The 12626-nt window shown below is 41.7% G+C and overlaps 29 non-coding genes and 27 pseudogenes across 29 annotated transcripts; all 56 read right to left on the reverse strand.

Moving 5' to 3' along the window:
• Positions 1 to 44: 44 nt before the first annotated feature.
• On the reverse strand, positions 45 to 163 carry LOC135070394 (5S ribosomal RNA). The gene has a single exon (XR_010256560.1). It is a non-coding gene; the product is annotated as a 5S ribosomal RNA (ribosomal RNA).
• A 108-nt stretch (positions 164 to 271) lies between these two features.
• On the reverse strand, positions 272 to 390 carry LOC134891108 (5S ribosomal RNA; annotated as a pseudogene).
• Positions 391 to 497: 107 nt separating this feature from the next.
• LOC134898435 (5S ribosomal RNA) lies at positions 498 to 616 on the reverse strand. The gene has a single exon (XR_010172216.1). It is a non-coding gene; the product is annotated as a 5S ribosomal RNA (ribosomal RNA).
• A 107-nt stretch (positions 617 to 723) lies between these two features.
• LOC135069053 (5S ribosomal RNA) lies at positions 724 to 842 on the reverse strand. Its single transcript, XR_010255245.1, has one exon. It is a non-coding gene; the product is annotated as a 5S ribosomal RNA (ribosomal RNA).
• Positions 843 to 949: 107 nt separating this feature from the next.
• On the reverse strand, positions 950 to 1068 carry LOC135070046 (5S ribosomal RNA). Its single transcript, XR_010256220.1, has one exon. It is a non-coding gene; the product is annotated as a 5S ribosomal RNA (ribosomal RNA).
• Positions 1069 to 1175: 107 nt separating this feature from the next.
• Positions 1176 to 1294, reverse strand: LOC134892660 (5S ribosomal RNA; annotated as a pseudogene).
• A 107-nt stretch (positions 1295 to 1401) lies between these two features.
• Positions 1402 to 1520, reverse strand: LOC135066208 (5S ribosomal RNA). Its single transcript, XR_010252462.1, has one exon. It is a non-coding gene; the product is annotated as a 5S ribosomal RNA (ribosomal RNA).
• A 107-nt stretch (positions 1521 to 1627) lies between these two features.
• Positions 1628 to 1746, reverse strand: LOC134885586 (5S ribosomal RNA). Its single transcript, XR_010169699.1, has one exon. It is a non-coding gene; the product is annotated as a 5S ribosomal RNA (ribosomal RNA).
• A 107-nt stretch (positions 1747 to 1853) lies between these two features.
• Positions 1854 to 1972, reverse strand: LOC135065337 (5S ribosomal RNA). The gene has a single exon (XR_010251620.1). It is a non-coding gene; the product is annotated as a 5S ribosomal RNA (ribosomal RNA).
• A 107-nt stretch (positions 1973 to 2079) lies between these two features.
• On the reverse strand, positions 2080 to 2198 carry LOC134895437 (5S ribosomal RNA; annotated as a pseudogene).
• Positions 2199 to 2305: 107 nt separating this feature from the next.
• LOC134895791 (5S ribosomal RNA) lies at positions 2306 to 2424 on the reverse strand (annotated as a pseudogene).
• A 107-nt stretch (positions 2425 to 2531) lies between these two features.
• LOC134885923 (5S ribosomal RNA) lies at positions 2532 to 2650 on the reverse strand. The gene has a single exon (XR_010170024.1). It is a non-coding gene; the product is annotated as a 5S ribosomal RNA (ribosomal RNA).
• A 107-nt stretch (positions 2651 to 2757) lies between these two features.
• On the reverse strand, positions 2758 to 2876 carry LOC134894774 (5S ribosomal RNA; annotated as a pseudogene).
• Positions 2877 to 2983: 107 nt separating this feature from the next.
• Positions 2984 to 3102, reverse strand: LOC135067828 (5S ribosomal RNA). The gene has a single exon (XR_010254037.1). It is a non-coding gene; the product is annotated as a 5S ribosomal RNA (ribosomal RNA).
• Positions 3103 to 3209: 107 nt separating this feature from the next.
• On the reverse strand, positions 3210 to 3328 carry LOC135070395 (5S ribosomal RNA). The gene has a single exon (XR_010256561.1). It is a non-coding gene; the product is annotated as a 5S ribosomal RNA (ribosomal RNA).
• A 108-nt stretch (positions 3329 to 3436) lies between these two features.
• On the reverse strand, positions 3437 to 3555 carry LOC134889993 (5S ribosomal RNA; annotated as a pseudogene).
• Positions 3556 to 3662: 107 nt separating this feature from the next.
• On the reverse strand, positions 3663 to 3781 carry LOC134900630 (5S ribosomal RNA). Its single transcript, XR_010174139.1, has one exon. It is a non-coding gene; the product is annotated as a 5S ribosomal RNA (ribosomal RNA).
• A 107-nt stretch (positions 3782 to 3888) lies between these two features.
• LOC134898447 (5S ribosomal RNA) lies at positions 3889 to 4007 on the reverse strand. The gene has a single exon (XR_010172218.1). It is a non-coding gene; the product is annotated as a 5S ribosomal RNA (ribosomal RNA).
• A 107-nt stretch (positions 4008 to 4114) lies between these two features.
• LOC134897470 (5S ribosomal RNA) lies at positions 4115 to 4233 on the reverse strand (annotated as a pseudogene).
• Positions 4234 to 4340: 107 nt separating this feature from the next.
• Positions 4341 to 4459, reverse strand: LOC134898459 (5S ribosomal RNA). The gene has a single exon (XR_010172219.1). It is a non-coding gene; the product is annotated as a 5S ribosomal RNA (ribosomal RNA).
• A 107-nt stretch (positions 4460 to 4566) lies between these two features.
• Positions 4567 to 4685, reverse strand: LOC134898470 (5S ribosomal RNA). Its single transcript, XR_010172220.1, has one exon. It is a non-coding gene; the product is annotated as a 5S ribosomal RNA (ribosomal RNA).
• A 107-nt stretch (positions 4686 to 4792) lies between these two features.
• Positions 4793 to 4911, reverse strand: LOC135059114 (5S ribosomal RNA). Its single transcript, XR_010245530.1, has one exon. It is a non-coding gene; the product is annotated as a 5S ribosomal RNA (ribosomal RNA).
• Positions 4912 to 5018: 107 nt separating this feature from the next.
• Positions 5019 to 5137, reverse strand: LOC134901101 (5S ribosomal RNA). Its single transcript, XR_010174595.1, has one exon. It is a non-coding gene; the product is annotated as a 5S ribosomal RNA (ribosomal RNA).
• A 107-nt stretch (positions 5138 to 5244) lies between these two features.
• Positions 5245 to 5363, reverse strand: LOC134884542 (5S ribosomal RNA). Its single transcript, XR_010168686.1, has one exon. It is a non-coding gene; the product is annotated as a 5S ribosomal RNA (ribosomal RNA).
• A 107-nt stretch (positions 5364 to 5470) lies between these two features.
• On the reverse strand, positions 5471 to 5589 carry LOC134889507 (5S ribosomal RNA; annotated as a pseudogene).
• A 107-nt stretch (positions 5590 to 5696) lies between these two features.
• On the reverse strand, positions 5697 to 5815 carry LOC134893894 (5S ribosomal RNA; annotated as a pseudogene).
• A 107-nt stretch (positions 5816 to 5922) lies between these two features.
• LOC135065729 (5S ribosomal RNA) lies at positions 5923 to 6041 on the reverse strand. Its single transcript, XR_010252002.1, has one exon. It is a non-coding gene; the product is annotated as a 5S ribosomal RNA (ribosomal RNA).
• Positions 6042 to 6148: 107 nt separating this feature from the next.
• On the reverse strand, positions 6149 to 6267 carry LOC134889836 (5S ribosomal RNA; annotated as a pseudogene).
• A 107-nt stretch (positions 6268 to 6374) lies between these two features.
• Positions 6375 to 6493, reverse strand: LOC134888531 (5S ribosomal RNA; annotated as a pseudogene).
• A 107-nt stretch (positions 6494 to 6600) lies between these two features.
• LOC134891480 (5S ribosomal RNA) lies at positions 6601 to 6719 on the reverse strand (annotated as a pseudogene).
• A 107-nt stretch (positions 6720 to 6826) lies between these two features.
• On the reverse strand, positions 6827 to 6945 carry LOC134894369 (5S ribosomal RNA; annotated as a pseudogene).
• Positions 6946 to 7052: 107 nt separating this feature from the next.
• LOC134890181 (5S ribosomal RNA) lies at positions 7053 to 7170 on the reverse strand (annotated as a pseudogene).
• A 107-nt stretch (positions 7171 to 7277) lies between these two features.
• On the reverse strand, positions 7278 to 7396 carry LOC134889508 (5S ribosomal RNA; annotated as a pseudogene).
• Positions 7397 to 7503: 107 nt separating this feature from the next.
• LOC134892413 (5S ribosomal RNA) lies at positions 7504 to 7622 on the reverse strand (annotated as a pseudogene).
• Positions 7623 to 7729: 107 nt separating this feature from the next.
• LOC135061475 (5S ribosomal RNA) lies at positions 7730 to 7848 on the reverse strand. The gene has a single exon (XR_010247854.1). It is a non-coding gene; the product is annotated as a 5S ribosomal RNA (ribosomal RNA).
• Positions 7849 to 7955: 107 nt separating this feature from the next.
• Positions 7956 to 8074, reverse strand: LOC134890811 (5S ribosomal RNA; annotated as a pseudogene).
• A 107-nt stretch (positions 8075 to 8181) lies between these two features.
• On the reverse strand, positions 8182 to 8300 carry LOC134892038 (5S ribosomal RNA; annotated as a pseudogene).
• A 107-nt stretch (positions 8301 to 8407) lies between these two features.
• Positions 8408 to 8526, reverse strand: LOC134891481 (5S ribosomal RNA; annotated as a pseudogene).
• A 107-nt stretch (positions 8527 to 8633) lies between these two features.
• Positions 8634 to 8752, reverse strand: LOC134895996 (5S ribosomal RNA; annotated as a pseudogene).
• A 107-nt stretch (positions 8753 to 8859) lies between these two features.
• LOC134898482 (5S ribosomal RNA) lies at positions 8860 to 8978 on the reverse strand. Its single transcript, XR_010172221.1, has one exon. It is a non-coding gene; the product is annotated as a 5S ribosomal RNA (ribosomal RNA).
• A 107-nt stretch (positions 8979 to 9085) lies between these two features.
• Positions 9086 to 9204, reverse strand: LOC135070396 (5S ribosomal RNA). The gene has a single exon (XR_010256562.1). It is a non-coding gene; the product is annotated as a 5S ribosomal RNA (ribosomal RNA).
• A 108-nt stretch (positions 9205 to 9312) lies between these two features.
• On the reverse strand, positions 9313 to 9431 carry LOC134889995 (5S ribosomal RNA; annotated as a pseudogene).
• Positions 9432 to 9538: 107 nt separating this feature from the next.
• On the reverse strand, positions 9539 to 9657 carry LOC135068204 (5S ribosomal RNA). The gene has a single exon (XR_010254409.1). It is a non-coding gene; the product is annotated as a 5S ribosomal RNA (ribosomal RNA).
• Positions 9658 to 9764: 107 nt separating this feature from the next.
• On the reverse strand, positions 9765 to 9883 carry LOC135069054 (5S ribosomal RNA). The gene has a single exon (XR_010255246.1). It is a non-coding gene; the product is annotated as a 5S ribosomal RNA (ribosomal RNA).
• A 107-nt stretch (positions 9884 to 9990) lies between these two features.
• Positions 9991 to 10109, reverse strand: LOC135070047 (5S ribosomal RNA). Its single transcript, XR_010256221.1, has one exon. It is a non-coding gene; the product is annotated as a 5S ribosomal RNA (ribosomal RNA).
• A 107-nt stretch (positions 10110 to 10216) lies between these two features.
• LOC134892662 (5S ribosomal RNA) lies at positions 10217 to 10335 on the reverse strand (annotated as a pseudogene).
• A 107-nt stretch (positions 10336 to 10442) lies between these two features.
• LOC135066209 (5S ribosomal RNA) lies at positions 10443 to 10561 on the reverse strand. The gene has a single exon (XR_010252463.1). It is a non-coding gene; the product is annotated as a 5S ribosomal RNA (ribosomal RNA).
• A 107-nt stretch (positions 10562 to 10668) lies between these two features.
• LOC134894053 (5S ribosomal RNA) lies at positions 10669 to 10787 on the reverse strand (annotated as a pseudogene).
• Positions 10788 to 10894: 107 nt separating this feature from the next.
• Positions 10895 to 11013, reverse strand: LOC134891256 (5S ribosomal RNA; annotated as a pseudogene).
• A 107-nt stretch (positions 11014 to 11120) lies between these two features.
• LOC134898494 (5S ribosomal RNA) lies at positions 11121 to 11239 on the reverse strand. The gene has a single exon (XR_010172222.1). It is a non-coding gene; the product is annotated as a 5S ribosomal RNA (ribosomal RNA).
• Positions 11240 to 11346: 107 nt separating this feature from the next.
• Positions 11347 to 11465, reverse strand: LOC134898333 (5S ribosomal RNA; annotated as a pseudogene).
• Positions 11466 to 11572: 107 nt separating this feature from the next.
• On the reverse strand, positions 11573 to 11691 carry LOC134888024 (5S ribosomal RNA; annotated as a pseudogene).
• Positions 11692 to 11798: 107 nt separating this feature from the next.
• Positions 11799 to 11917, reverse strand: LOC135070049 (5S ribosomal RNA). The gene has a single exon (XR_010256223.1). It is a non-coding gene; the product is annotated as a 5S ribosomal RNA (ribosomal RNA).
• A 107-nt stretch (positions 11918 to 12024) lies between these two features.
• On the reverse strand, positions 12025 to 12143 carry LOC134890043 (5S ribosomal RNA; annotated as a pseudogene).
• Positions 12144 to 12250: 107 nt separating this feature from the next.
• On the reverse strand, positions 12251 to 12369 carry LOC135069207 (5S ribosomal RNA). Its single transcript, XR_010255395.1, has one exon. It is a non-coding gene; the product is annotated as a 5S ribosomal RNA (ribosomal RNA).
• A 107-nt stretch (positions 12370 to 12476) lies between these two features.
• LOC134885222 (5S ribosomal RNA) lies at positions 12477 to 12595 on the reverse strand. Its single transcript, XR_010169341.1, has one exon. It is a non-coding gene; the product is annotated as a 5S ribosomal RNA (ribosomal RNA).
• Positions 12596 to 12626: the final 31 nt, after the last annotated feature.

Consider the following 12626-nt stretch of genomic DNA (forward strand, 5'->3'; position numbering starts at 1 on the left):
TGAAAATGGAATGCATCAACAGAACGGTGTTGGCAGTATAAAAATATCTACAGCACCTTGTATTCCCAGTTGGTCTCCCATCCAAGTACTAACCAGGCCCAACACTGCTTAGCTTCCAAGATCAGATGAGTTTGGGCGTATCCAATGTGGTGTGGCTGTAGATGAGCTGTGTGGTTTCTGTTAGAACTTTTCTACTTCTAACTACTGGTTCATAAATGAATACGTTTGAAAATGGAATGCATCAACAGAACGGTGTTGGCAGTATAAAAAATATCTACAGCACCTTGTATTCCCAGGTGGTCTCCTATCTAAGTACTAACCAGGCCCAACACTGCTTAGCTTCCAAGATAAGATGAGATTGGGCGTATCCAGTGTGGTGTGGCTGTAGATGAGCTTTGTGGTTTCTGTTTGAACTTTTCTACTTCTAACTACTGGTTCATAAATGAATAAGTTTGAAAATGGAATGGATCAACAGAACGGTGTTGGCAGTATAAAAATATCTACAGCACCTTGTATTCCCAGGTGGTCTCCCATCCAAGTACTAACCAGGCCCAACACTGCTTAGCTTCCAAGATCAGATGAGATTGGGCGTATCCAGTGTGGTGTGGCTGTAGATGAGCTTTGTGGTTTCTGTTAAAACTTTTCTACTTCTAACTACTGGTTCATAAATGAATACGTTAGAAAATGGAATGCATCAACAGAACGGTGTTGGCAGTATAAAAATATCTACAGCACCTTGTATTCCCAGGTGGGCTCCCATCCAAGTACTAACCAGGTCCAACACTGCTTAGCTTCCAAGATCAGATGAGATTGGGCATATCCAATGTGGTATGGCTGTAGATGAGCTTTGTGGTTTCTGTTAGAACTTTTCTACTTCTAACTACAGGTTCATAAATGAATACGTTTGAAAATGGAATGCATCAACAGAATGGTGTTGGCAGTATAAAAATATCTACAGCACCTTGTATTCCCAGGTGGTCTCCCATCAAAGTACTAACCAGGTCCAACACTGCTTAGCTTCCAAGATCAGATGAGATTAAGCGTATCCAATGTGGTATGGCTGTAGATGAGCTTTGTGGTTTCTGTTAGAACTTTTCTACTTCTAACTACAGGTTCATAAATGAATACGTTTGAAAATGGAATGCATCAACAGAACGGTGTTGGCAGTATAAAAATATCTACAGCACCTTGTATTCCCAGGTGGGCTCCCATGCAAGTACTAACCAGGTCCAACACTGCTTAGCTTCCAAGATCAGATGAGATTGTGCGTATCCAGTGTGGTGTGGCTGCAGATGAGCTTTGTGGTTTCTGTTAGAACTTTTCTACTTCTAACTACTGGTTCATAAATGAATACGTTTGAAAATGGAATGCATCAACAGAACGGTGTTGGCAGTATAAAAATATCTACAGCACCTTGTATTCCCAGGAGGTTTCCCATCCAAGTACTAACCTAGCCCAACACTGCTTAGCTTCCAAGATCAGATGAGATTGGGCGTACCCAGTGTGGTGTGGCTGTAGATGACCTTTGTGGTTTCTGTTAGAACTTTTCTACTTCTAACTACTGGTTCATAAATGAGGATGTTCGAAAATGGAATGCATCAACAGAACGGTGTTGGCAGTATAAAAATATCTACAGCACCTTGTATTCCAAGGTGGTTTCCCATCCAAGTACTAACCTAGCCCAACACTGCTTAGCTTCCAAGATCAGATGAGATTGGGCGTACCCAGTGTGGTGTGGCTGTAGATGACCTTTGTGGTTTCTGTTAGAACTTTTCTACTTCTAACTACTGGTTCATAAATGAGGATGTTTGAAAATGAAATGCATCAACAGAACGGTGTTGGCAGTATAAAAATATCTACAGCACCTTGTATTCCCAGGTGGTCTCCCATCCAAGTACTAACCAGGCCCAACACTGCTTAGCTTCCAAGATCAGATGAGATTGGGCGTATCCAGCGTGGTGAGGCTGTAGATGAGCTTTGTGGTTTCTGTTAGAACTTTTCTACTTCTAACTACTGGTTCATAAATGAATACATTTGAAAATGGAATGCATCAACAGAACGGTGTTGGCAGTATAAAAATATCTACAGCACCTTAAATTCCCAGTTGGTCTCCCATCCAAGCACTAACCAGGCCAAACACTGCTTAGCTTCCAAGATCAGATGAGTTTGGGCGTATCCAATGTGGTGTGGCTGTAGATGAGCTGTGTGGTTTCTGTTAGAACTTTTCTACTTCTAACTACTGGTTCATAAATGAATACGTTTGAAAATGGAATGCATCAACAGAACGGTGTTGGCAGTATAAAAATATCTACAGCGCCTTGTATTCCCTGGTGGTCTCCCATCCAAGTACTAACCAGGCCCAACACTGCTTAGCTTCCAAGATCAGATGAGTTTGGGCGTATCCAATGTGTTGTGGCTTTAGATGAGCTGTGTGGTTTCTGTTAGAACTTTTCTACTTCTAACTACTGGTTCATAAATGAATACGTTTGAAAATGGAATGCATCAACAGAACGGTGTTGGCAGTATAAAAATATCTACAGCACCTTGTATTCCCAGGTGGTCTCCTATCCAAGTACTAACCAGGCCCAACACTGCTTAGCTTCCAAGATCAGATGAGATTGGGCGTATCCAGTGTGGTGTGTCTGTAGATGAGCTTTGTGGTTTCTGTTAGAACTTTTCTACTTCTAACTACTGGTTCATAAATGAGTACGTTTGAAAATGGAATGCATCAACAGAACGGTGTTGGCAGTATAAAAATATCTACAGCTCCTTGTATTCTCAGGTGGTCTCCCATCAAAGAACTAACCAGGCCAAACACTGCTTAGCTTCCAAGATCAGATGAGTTTGGGCGTATCCAATGTCGTGTGGCTGTAGATGAGCTGTGTGGTTTCTGTTAGAACTTTTCTACTTCTAACTACTGGTTCATAAATAAGTACGTTTGAAAATGGAATGCATCAACAGAACGGTGTTGGCAGTATAAAAATATCTACAGCACCTTGTATTCCCAGGTGGTCTACCATCCAAGTACTAACCAGGCCCAACACTACTTAGCTTCCAAGATCAGATGAGATTGGGCGTATCCAGTGTGGTGTGGCTGTAGATGAGCTTTGTGGTTTCTGTTAGAACTTTTCTACTTCTAACTACTGGTTCATAAATGAATACGTTTGAAAATGGAATGCATCAACAGAACGGTGTTGGCAGTATAAAAATATCTACAGCACCTTGTATTCCCAGTTGGTCTCCCATCCAAGTACTAACCAGGCCCAACACTGCTTAGCTTCCAAGATCAGATGAGTTTGGGCGTATCCAATGTGGTGTGGCTGTAGATGAGCTGTGTGGTTTCTGTTAGAACTTTTCTACTTCTAACTACTGGTTCATAAATGAATACGTTTGAAAATGGAATGCATCAACAGAACGGTGTTGGCAGTATAAAAAATATCTACAGCACCTTGTATTCCCAGGTGGTCTCCTATCCAAGTACTAACCAGGCCCAACACTGCTTAGCTTCCAAGATAAGATGAGATTGGGCGTATCCAGTGTGGTGTGGCTGTAGATGAGCTTTGTGGTTTCTGTTAGAACTTTTCTACTTCTAACTACTGGTTCATAAATATATACGTTTGAAAATTGAATGCATCAACATAACGGTGTTGGCAGTATAAAAATATCTACAGCACCTTGTATTCCCAGGTGGTCTCCCATCCAAGTACTAACCAGGCCCAACACTGCTTAACTTCCAAGATCAGATGAGATTGGGCGCTTCCAATGTGGTGTGGCTGTAGATAAGCTTTGTGGTTTCTGTTAGAACTTTTCTACTTCTAACTACTGGTTCATAAATGAATAAGTTTGAAAATGGAATGGATCAACAGAACGGTGTTGGCAGTATAAAAATATCTACAGCACCTTGTATTCCCAGGTGGTCTCCCATCCAAGTACTAACCAGGCCCAACACTGCTTAGCTTCCAAGATCAGATGAGATTGGGCGTATCCAGTGTGGTGTGGCTGTAGATGAGCTTTGTGGTTTCTGTTAAAACTTTTCTACTTCTAACTACTGGTTCATAAATGAATACGTTTTAAAATGGAATGCATCAACAGAACGGTGTTGGCAGTATAAAAATATCTACAGCACCTTGTATTCCCAGGTGTTCTCCCATCCAAGCACTAACCAGGCCCAACACTGCTTAGCTTCGAAGATGAGATGCGATTGGGCGTATCCAGTGTGGTGTGGCTGTAGATGAGCTTTGTGGTTTCTGTTAGAACTTTTCTACTTCTAACTACTGGTTCATAAATGAATAAGTTTGAAAATGGAATGCATCAACAGAACGGTGTTGGCAGTATAAAAATATCTACAGCACCTTGTATTCCCAGGTGGTCTCCCATCCAAGTACTAACCAGGCCCAACACTGCTTAGCTTCCAAGATCAGATGAGATTGGGCGTATCCAGTGTGGTGTGGCTGTAGATGAGCTTTGTGGTTTCTGCTAGAACTTTTCTACTTCTAACTACTGGTTCATAAATAAGTACGTTTGAAAAAGGAATGCATCAACAGAACGGTGTTGGCAGTATAAAAATATCTACAGCACCTTGTATTCCCAGGTGGTCTCCCATCCAAGTACTAACCAGGCCCAACACTGCTTAGCTTCCAAGATCAGATGAGATTGGGCGTATCCAGTGTGGTGTGGCTGTAGATGAGCTTTGTGGTTTCTGTTAGAACTTTTCTACTTCTAACTACTGGTTCATAAATGAATACGTTTGAAAATGGAATGCATCAACAGAACGGTGTTGGCAGTATAAAAATATCTACAGCACCTTGTATTCCCAGGTGGTCTCCCATCCAAGTACTAACCAGGCCCAACACTGCTTAGCTTCCAAGATCAGATGAGATTGGGCATATCCAGTGTGGTGTGGCTGTAGATGAGCTTTGTGGTTTCTGTTAGAACTTTTCTACTTCTAACTACTGGTTCATAAATGAAAACGTTTGAAAATGGAATGCATCAACAGAACGGTGTTGGCAGTATAAAAATATCTACAGCACCTTGTATTCCCAGGTGGTCTCCCATCCAAGTACTAACCAGGCCCAACACTGCTTAGCTTCCAAGATCAGATGAGATTGGGTGTATCCAGTGTGGCGTGGCTGTAGATGAGCTTTGTGGTTTCTGTTAGAACTTGTCTACTTCTAACTACTGGTTCATAAATGAAAACGATTGAAAATGGAATGCATCAACAGAACGGTGTTGGCAGTATAAAAATATCTACAGCACCTTGTATTCCCAGGTGGTCTCCCATCCAAGTACTAACCAGGCCCAACACTGCTTAGCTTCCACATTCAGATGAGATTGGGCGTATCCAGTGTGGTGTGGCTGTAGATGAGCTTTGTGTTTTCTGTTAGAACTTTGCTACTTCTAACTACTGGTTCATAAATGAATACGTTTGAAAATGGAGTGCATCAACAGAACGGTGTTGGCAGTATAAAAATATCTACAGCACCTTGTATTCCCAGGTGGTCTCCCATCCAAGCACTAACCAGGCCCAACACTGCTTAGATTCCAAGATCAGACGAGATTGGGCGTATCCAGTGTGGTGTGGCTGTAGATGAGCTTTGTGGTTTCTATTAGAACTTTTCTACTTCTAACTACTGGTTCATAAATGAATATGTTTGAAAATGGAATGCATCAACAGAACGGTGTTGGCAGTATAAAAATTTCTACAGCACCTTGTATTCCCAGGTGGTATCCCATGCAAGTACTAACCAGTTCCAACACTGCTTAGCTTCCAAGATCAGATGAGATTGGGCGTATCCAGTGTGGTGTGGCTGTAGATGAGCTTTGTGGTTTCTGTTAGAACTGTTCTACTTCTAACTACTGGTTCATAAATGAATACGTTTGAAAATGGAATGCATCAACAGAACGGTGTTGGCAGTATAAAAATATCTACAGCACCTTGTATTCCCAGGTGGTCTACCATCCAAGTACTAACCAGGCCCAACACTGCTTAGCTTCCAAGATCAGATGAGATTGGGCGTATCCAGTGTGGTGTAGCTGTAGATGAGCTTTGTGGTTTCTGTTAGAACTTTTCTACTTCTAACTACTGGTTCATAAATGAATACATTTGAAAATGGAATGCATCAACAGAACGGTGTTGGCAGTATAAAAATATCTACAGCACCTTAAATTCCCAGTTGGTCTCCCATCCAAGTACTAACCAGGCCCAACACTGCTTAGCTTCCAAGATCAGATGAGTTTGGGCATATCCAATGTGGTGTGGCTGTAGATAAGCTGTGTGGTTTCTGTTAGAACTTTTCTACTTCTAACTACTGGTTCATAAATGAATACGTTTGAAAATGGAATGCATCAACAGAACGGTGTTGGCAGTATAAAAATATCTACAGCACCTTGTATTCCCAGGTGGTCTCCCATCCAAGTACTAACCAGGCCCAACACTGCTTAGCTTCCAAGATCAGATGAGTTTGGGCGTATCCAATGTGGTGTGGCTTTAGATGAGCTGTGTGGTTTCTGTTAGAACTTTTCTACTTCTTACTACTGGTTCATAAATGAATACGTTTGAAAATGGAATGCATCAACAGAACGGTGTTGGCAGTATAAAAATATCTACAGCACCTTGTATTCCCAGGTGGTCTCCTATCCAAGTACTAACCAGGCCCAACACTGCTTAGCTTCCAAGATCAGATGAGATTTGGCGTATCCAGTGTGGTGTGTCTGTAGATGAGCTTTGTGGTTTCTGTTAGAACTTTTCTACTTCTAACTACTGGTTCATAAATGAGTACGTTTGAAAATGGAATGCATCAACAGAACGGTGTTGGCAGTATAAAAATATCTACAGCTCCTTGTATTCTCAGGTGGTCTCCCATCCAAGAACTAACCAGGCCAAACACTGCTTAGCTTCCAAGATCAGATGAGTTTGGGCGTATCCAATGTCGTGTGGCTGTAGATGAGCTGTGTGGTTTCTGTTAGAACTTTTCTACTTCTAACTACTGGTTCATAAATAAGTACGTTTGAAAATGGAATGCATCAACAGAACGGTGTTGGCAGTATAAAAATATCTACAGCACCTTGTATTCCCAGGTGGTCACCCATCCAAATACTAACCAGGCCAACACTGCTTAGCTTCCACGATCAGATGAGATTGGGCGTATCCAGTGTGGTGTGGCTGTAGATGAGCTTTGTGTTTTCTGTTAGAACTTTGCTACTTCTAACTACTGGTTCATAAATGAATACGTTTGAAAATGGAGTGCATCAACAGAACGGTGTTGGCAGTATAAAAATATCTACAGCACCTTGTATTCCCAGGTGGTCTCCCATCCAAGCACTAACCAGGCCCAACACTGCTTAGATTCCAAGATCAGACGAGATTGGGCGTATCCAGTGTGGTGTGGCTGTAGATGAGCTTTGTGGTTTCTATTAGAACTTTTCTACTTCTAACTACTGGTTCATAAATGAATATGTTTGAAAATGGAATGCATCAACAGAACGGTGTTGGCAGTATAAAAATTTCTACAGCACCTTGTATTCCCAGGTGGTCTCCCATGCAAGTACTAACCAGTTCCAACACTGCTTAGCTTCCAAGATCAGATGAGATTGGGCGTATCCAGTGTGGTGTGGCTGTAGATTAGCTTTGTGGTTTCTGTTAGAACTGTTCTACTTCTAACTACTGGTTCATAAATGAATACATTTGAAAATGGAATGCATCAACAGAACGGTGTTGGCAGTATAAAAATATCTACAGCACCTTGTATTCCCAGGTGGTCTACCATCCAAGTACTAACCAGGCCCAACACTGCTTAGCTTCCAAGATCAGATGAGATTGGGCGTATCCAGTGTGGTGTGGCTGTAGATGAGCTTTGTGGTTTCTGTTAGAACTTTTCTACTTCTAACTACTGGTTCATAAATGAATACATTTGAAAATGGAATGCATCAACAGAACGGTGTTGGCAGTATAAAAATATCTACAGCACCTTAAATTCCCAGTTGGTCTCCCATCCAAGTACTAACCAGGCCCAACACTGCTTAGCTTTCAAGATCAGATGAGTTTGGGCGTATCCAATGTGGTGTGGCTGTAGATGAGCTGTGTGGTTTCTGTTAGAACTTTTCTACTTCTAACTACTGGTTCATAAATGAATACGTTTGAAAATGGAATGCATCAACAGAACGGTGTTGGCAGTATAAAAATATCTACAGCACCTTGTATTCCCAGGTGGTCTCCCATCCAAGTACTAACCAGGCCCAACACTGCTTAGCTTTCAAGATCAGATGAGTTTGGGAGTATCCAATGTGGTGTGGCTTTAGATGAGCTGTGTGGTTTCTGTTAGAACTTTTCTACTTCTAACTACTGGTTCATAAATGAATACGTTTGAAAATGGAATGCATCAACAGAACGGTGTTGGCAGTATAAAAATATCTACAGCACCTTGTATTCCCAGGTGGTCTCCTATCCAAGTACTAACCAGGCCCAACACTGCTTAGCTTCCAAGATCAGATGAGATTTGGCGTATCCAGTGTGGTGTGTCTGTAGATGAGCTTTGTGGTTTCTGTTAGAACTTTTCTACTTCTAACTACTGGTTCATAAATGAGTACGTTTGAAAATGGAATGCATTAACAGAACGGTGTTGGCAGTATAAAAATATCTACAGCTCCTTGTATTTTCAGGTGGTCTCCCATCCAAGAACTAACCAGGCCAAACACTGCTTAGCTTCCAAGATCAGATGAGTTTGGGCGTATCCAATGTCGTGTGGCTGTAGATGAGCTGTGTGGTTTCTGTTAGAACTTTTCTACTTCTAACTACTGGTTCATAAATTAGTACGTTTGAAAATGGAATGCATCAACAGAACGGTGTTGGCAGTATAAAAATATCTACAGCACCTTGTATTCCCAGGTGGTCTCCCATCCAAGTACTAACCAGGCCCAACACTGCTTAGCTTCCAAGATCAGATGAGATTGGGCGTATCCAGTGTGGTGTGGCTGTAGATGAGCTTTGTGGTTTCTGTTAGAACTTTTCTACTTCTAACTACTGGTTCATAAATGAATACGTTTGAAAATGGAATGCATCAACAGAACGGTGTTGGCAGTATAAAAATATCTACAGCACCTTGTATTCCCAGTTGGTCTCCCATCCAAGTACTAACCAGGCCCAACACTGCTTAGCTTCCAAGATCAGATGAGTTTGGGCGTATCCAATGTGGTGTGGCTGTAGATGAGCTGTGTGGTTTCTGTTAGAACTTTTCTACTTCTAACTACTGGTTCATAAATGAATACGTTTGAAAATGGAATGCATCAACAGAACGGTGTTGGCAGTATAAAAAATATCTACAGCACCTTGTATTCCCAGGTGGTCTCCTATCCAAGTACTAACCAGGCCCAACACTGCTTAGCTTCCAAGATAAGATGAGATTGGGCGTATCCAGTGTGGTGTGGCTGTAGATGAGCTTTGTGGTTTCTGTTTGAACTTTTCTACTTCTAACTACTGGTTCATAAATGAATAAGTTTGAAAATGGAATGGATCAACAGAACGGTGTTGGCAGTATAAAAATATCTACAGCACCTTGTATTCCCAGGTGTTCTCCCATCCAAGTACTAACCAGGCCCAACACTGCTTAGCTTCCAAGATCAGATGAGATTGGGCGTATCCAGTGTGGTGTGGCTGTAGATGAGCTTCGTGGTTTCTGTTAAAACTTTTCTACTTCTAACTACTGGTTCATAAATGAATACGTTAGAAAATGGAATGCATCAACAGAACGGTGTTGGCAGTATAAAAATATCTACAGCACCTTGTATTCCCAGGTGGGCTCCCATCCAAGTACTAACCAGGTCCAACACTGCTTAGCTTCCAAGATCAGATGAGATTGGGCATATCCAATGTGGTATGGCTGTAGATGAGCTTTGTGGTTTCTGTTAGAACTTTTCTACTTCTAACTACAGGTTCATAAATGAATACGTTTGAAAATGGAATGCATCAACAGAATGGTGTTGGCAGTATAAAAATATCTACAGCACCTTGTATTCCCAGGTGGTCTCCCATCAAAGTACTAACCAGGTCCAACACTGCTTAGCTTCCAAGATCAGATGAGATTAAGCGTATCCAATGTGGTATGGCTGTAGATGAGCTTTGTGGTTTCTGTTAGAACTTTTCTACTTCTAACTACAGGTTCATAAATGAATACGTTTGAAAATGGAATGCATCAACAGAACGGTGTTGGCAGTATAAAAATATCTACAGCACCTTGTATTCCCAGGTGGGCTCCCATGCAAGTACTAACCAGGTCCAACACTGCTTAGCTTCCAAGATCAGATGAGATTGTGCGTATCCAGTGTGGTGTGGCTGCAGATGAGCTTTGTGGTTTCTGTTAGAACTTTTCTACTTCTAACTACTGGTTCATAAATGAATACGTTTGAAAATGGAATGCATCAACAGAACGGTGTTGGCAGCATAAAAATATCTACAGCACCTTGTATTCCCAGGAGGTTTCCCATCCAAGTACTAACCTAGCCCAACACTGCTTAGCTTCCAAGATCAGATGAGATTGGGCGTACCCAGTGTGGTGTGGCTGTAGATGACCTTTGTGGTTTCTGTTAGAACTTTTCTACTTCTAACTACTGGTTCATAAATGAGTATGTTTGAAAATGGAATGCATCAACAGAACGGTGTTGGCAGTATAAAAATATCTACAGCACCTTGTATTCCAAGGTGGTTTCCCATCCAAGTACTAACCTAGCCCAACACTGCTTAGCTTCCAAGATCAGATAAGATTGTGCGTATCCAGTGTGGTGTGGCTGCAGATGAGCTTTGTGGTTTCTGTTAGAACTTTTCTACTTCTAACAACTGGTTCATAAATGAATACGTTTGAAAATGGAATGCATCAACAGAACGGTGTTGGCAGTATAAAAATATCTACAGTACCTTGTATTCCCAGGTGGGCTCCCATCCAAGTACTAACCAGGTACAACACTGCTTAGCTTCCAAGATCAGATGAGATTGGGCGTATCCAATGTGGTATGGCTGTAGATGAGCTTTGTGGTTTCTGTTAGAACTTTTCTACTTCTAACTACAGGTTCATAAATGAATACATTTGAAAATGGAATGCATCAACAGAACGGTGTTGGCAGTATAAAAATATCTACAGCACCTTGTATTCCCAGGTGGTCTCCCATCCAAGTACTAACCAGGCCCAACACTGCTTAGCTTCCAAGATCAGATGAGATTGGGCGTATCCAGTGTGGTGTGGCTGTAGATGAGCTTTGTGGTTTCTGTTAAAACTTTTCTACTTCTAACTACTGGTTCATAAATGAATACGTTTTAAAATGGAATGCATCAACAGAACGGTGTTGGCAGTATAAAAATATCTACAGCACCTTGTATTCCCAGTTGTTCTCCCATCCAAGTTCTAACCAGGCCCAACACTGCTTAGCTTCGAAGATGAGATGCGATTGGGCGTATCCAGTGTGGTGTGGCTGTAGATGAGCTTTGTGGTTTCTGTTAGAACTTTTCTACTTCTAACTACTGGTTCATAAATGAATACGTTTGAAAATGGAATGCATCAACAGAACGGTGTTGGCAGTATAAAAATATCTACAGCACCTTGTATTCCCAGGTGGGCTCCCATCCAAGTACTAACCAGGTCCAACACTGCTTAGCTTCCAAGATCAGATGAGATTGGGCATATCCAATGTGGTATGGCTCTAGATGAGCTTTGTGGTTTCTGTTAGAACTTTTCTACTTCTAACTACAGGTTCATAAATGAATACGTTTGAAAATGGAATGCATCAACAGAATGGTGTTGGCAGTATAAAAATATCTACAGCACCTTGTATTCCCAGGTGGTCTCCCATCAAAGTACTAACCAGGTCCAACACTGCTTAGCTTCCAAGATCAGATGAGATTAAGCGTATCCAATGTGGTATGGCTGTAGATGAGCTTTGTGGTTTCTGTTAGAACTTTTCTACTTCTAACTACAGGTTCATAAATGAATACGTTTGAAAATGGAAGGCATCAACAGAACGGTGTTGGCAGTATAAAAATATCTACAGCACCTTGTATTCCCAGGTGGGCTCCCATCCAAGTACTAACCAGGTCCAACACTGCTTAGCTTCCAAGATCAGATGAGATTGTGCGTATCCAGTGTGGTGTGGCTGCAGATGAGCTTTGTGGTTTCTGTTAGAACTTTTCTACTTCTAACTACTGGTTCATAAATGAATACGTTTGAAAATGGAATGCATCAACAGAACGGTGTTGGCAGTATAAAAATATCTACAGCACCTTGTATTCCCAGATGGTTTCCCATCCAAGTACTAACCTAGCCCAACACTGCTTAGCTTCCAAGATCAGATGAGATTGGGCGTACCCAGTGTGGTGTGGCTGTAGATGACCTTTGTGGTTTCTGTTAGAACTTTTCTACTTCTAACTACTGGTTCATAAATGAGTATGTTTGAAAATGGAATGCATCAACAGAACGGTGTTGGCAGTATAAAAATATCTACAGCACCTTGTAGTCCCAGGTGGTCTCCCATCCAAGTACTAACCAGGTCCAACACTGCTTAGCTTCCAAGATCAGATGAGATTGGGCGTATCCAGTGTGGTGTGGCTGTAGATGAGCTTTGTGGTTTCTGTTAGAACTTTTCTA

This window comes from Pseudophryne corroboree, chromosome 3 (genome assembly GCF_028390025.1).
Source record: "Pseudophryne corroboree isolate aPseCor3 chromosome 3, aPseCor3.hap2, whole genome shotgun sequence".
In the NCBI taxonomy this organism is placed as follows: Eukaryota; Metazoa; Chordata; class Amphibia; order Anura; family Myobatrachidae; genus Pseudophryne; species Pseudophryne corroboree.